The sequence below is a fragment of the Bactrocera latifrons genome, unplaced genomic scaffold (assembly GCF_001853355.1).
Source record: "Bactrocera latifrons isolate USDA-ARS-PBARC rearing strain unplaced genomic scaffold, ASM185335v1 scaffold_135, whole genome shotgun sequence".
In the NCBI taxonomy this organism is placed as follows: Eukaryota; Metazoa; Arthropoda; class Insecta; order Diptera; family Tephritidae; genus Bactrocera; species Bactrocera latifrons.
The window spans coordinates 576,903-579,979 of record NW_017534797.1 but is presented as its reverse complement, the minus strand read 5'-3'; positions in this window follow the sequence as shown (position 1 = coordinate 579,979).

Genomic DNA, 3,077 nt, shown 5'->3' with positions numbered 1-3,077 from the left:
TCGGCTTTGCAATCATCAGCCAGTCGCCTTAAATGCTTGAAATCTTGCATATGCGGCAGTTGGAGTAGGCCAATTCCAACGCGATAATAAACCATTATACTGGTGATGTTGTTGTTATTGTTTTTGTATTTTTATTATTTCAATAATATTTGCCACTTTATTTGCTGCTGACAGCAAACAAACTTTGTGACGCGTCGCAGTGTCGCCACCAAAAGTGTTACTGTTTCTATGTATCCACCATCAACCAGAAGCATTTTGTTTTTATGTGGGTAATATTTTTTGCTTTATAGCATTTTTAGCAAAGAAATAAATTGTTTGACCAATTCGTTGCTATGTTTTGCGCAAGCAAATTATTATAATTTCGATTATTACATTATTATACTATAACGGTAACAAAAGCAAGTGAGTGCACACCATTTACATTCAACTTAACAGACGCTTGACACGAAAGCGGGATCTGCTCGACATATTAGAAGGATGGCGGACTATTATATGTTTGTTTTTTTATTTTGTTGGCAGCATTTAATACTGAGTTATGCTTTATTTTTTTTTTTTTTAAGGCGTGCAATTTAATGTAAAGGTATATCATTTTCGAGGCTCCCTACAGCTTTTATTACCATTGAAAAGAATATTATTTGATATTTATTTTTTGAAGACTATCTCTTTCAAATGTTGGCTGCGGCTACGTCTCAGATAGTTCACCCGTTGATTCCAATTTTCGATTAATCAGTTGAGCACTTTGATTGTTAACTGGCGAAYGACATGAGTCCTGTTTTGCTCCAWGGCCTAACTTGAAGCGGAATTGTCCACATAGACTTTATACTTTACATATTCTTCCAGGAGAAAGTCTAACAGTGTGATATCACATGACTTGGGTGACCAATCGACCGGCACAAAACATTAAATTATCAGCGGATGATTCCACCGGCCCAAAAACCATACTAAACTGTTGTTTTTTCTGAATGAAATGACATTTCTTGATTTTCTTCAAGTTGCTCTTCGTCCCAAATGCGGTTATTTTAATGGTTTACATATCCATTGAGCCAAAAATGGGCCTACATATATCCTCGAAACTGTCGGATCTTCTTGGAGCTTTTGAAGAGCTCATTGAGCGAAGCGATGTCGCTTAAGAAGGTGGAGCGGCTTCAGTTCTTGCTTCAATTTAAGGTCTCGACGTATAATGCACCATGTCTTCCTATACGCCAGTACGAGTTGATGCGAACGGCGCCGAATTAGCTCATCACGAACTTTGTGTATACTCTCAACTACGGYTGCTATATTTTCTTCACCGCGTGCTGGATATTGTATATTCGATYGAATATTATCTAGTAATGAATGCTGGGTCTCAAGATGGGTGATGGTGATGCGAAATATAGGTTCASTAGGCTGATTATGTTGATCGTAATATGAGCAAAGTGCGCGAATTGAGTTCAGAAGTAAACATCTTACCACATACTTTTTGACGGACTTTTAAACGGACTGTTCAGAACTCAGAAATCTGTAATCCCACTGCTGCAGATGATTTCATTAAAGAAACGGGGAGTCCTTCACGCGTCTACAATGGTTGAAGCAATTTTGGAAGCTCTTCAGACACTTTGAGTGAGTTCTATGCAGAGTAAATCTTGATGTTTTCTCTATAAATTTTAGACTTTTCTTATGTATTTGTACATGTTCTAAACTCTGCATCGCTTTTTGTTAAAATTTGTGTGGGGTTTGTTTCCTGAACTGATTGAAATGTACTAAAGCATGTTTTTTGGCGTGAGAAGATCTCAACCGTCTTTGAAAATGTGTTGCACCCCGGTTTGTCCGGTGTCATCTTAATATTTCAGACTATTACTATTACTCATGAAAGAAATATACTTACAACACACTATATATCTTGGATATCTCTTGACTCATCAATATCGTATATCTTCCTTTTTCCATCGCCYTTTCACTTATGAATTTATATAATAKATCAAAAGAAATGTAAAAATTCAAATAAGTGGTCTTGATTCAACAATTTAATTATGTCACCAATATTTAATTTTTACTTGCATTTCAGCTTTGTCAAAAATAGCGAATGGTCAGCATGCAGCGTGACCTGTGGTGAAGGCTTAAGCAGACGGATTTATCTTGTCTTTCTCGAATAYGTGCGCATCATCGCGACCGTCAACGATTCGCTATGCGAAGGCGTCAAACCACACAATGAAGTATTGCGTTGTGTCCAGGAACCGTGCATGCTGCCCTCAGCCATTTACTCATAAATATATTGTACTAAGTTAGTTAAATCAAGGCTTTCGAAACCATTTAGAGTTGAAAGGTATTTTTTTTTTTTTGTGTTAATATTTTGCAGTCAGCTTGTTTTAACATTTTATATCTTTATACGTACGAATTCCTGAGCATCTGGTCCACACAATATGCACGCAACATACATATTTGTTGAGCCACCAGCAACTGTTGATGTTGTGYAAATACTTKTTGCTGCTGACCGAAAATGTATACGTCTTGTTCGGTTGTGCAGTTATTTTCAAAGAGGTAGCACAAAGCAAATATGAGCAAATATCTATGTATTTTTATGTGACAAGCCGGTGTGTTTTTAATATATCCTTCGCACGATATTGACCTTTGCTCTTTCTTATCCGGTGGGAAACATGTGGCTTCAAAAGGGCAAATAGCACGGCAGATCATAAAGGTGCAAGTAAAAATACGATGCTAGTACTTTTATATCGAGTGGGTGTAAAAATTTTAACAAAGCACAGTGCGCTCTCCAAAACACAATAAATATACACAAATATGTTCAACCTAACTACTAGTCTTWATATTTTTCCATTTCTTCTCATGAAAYTCGTTTTTATTTAATTCTCACTCTATTTCTWAAAKKSCACAATCGTTTAATTAAACTTTCTGATCACTTAAGTCACGCAATTTTTTATGAAATTGAACAGTTTATTTCACACTCACTCACTCGCACATGCCAGACAAACAATCATTTCCGTTGCATATAACCACTGAACGCAATTGCTATTTCCCACACACAAGTTGAAATGCAAATGATATTGAAAACATGAAAAAATGTGCAAATAAAAACAGAAGTA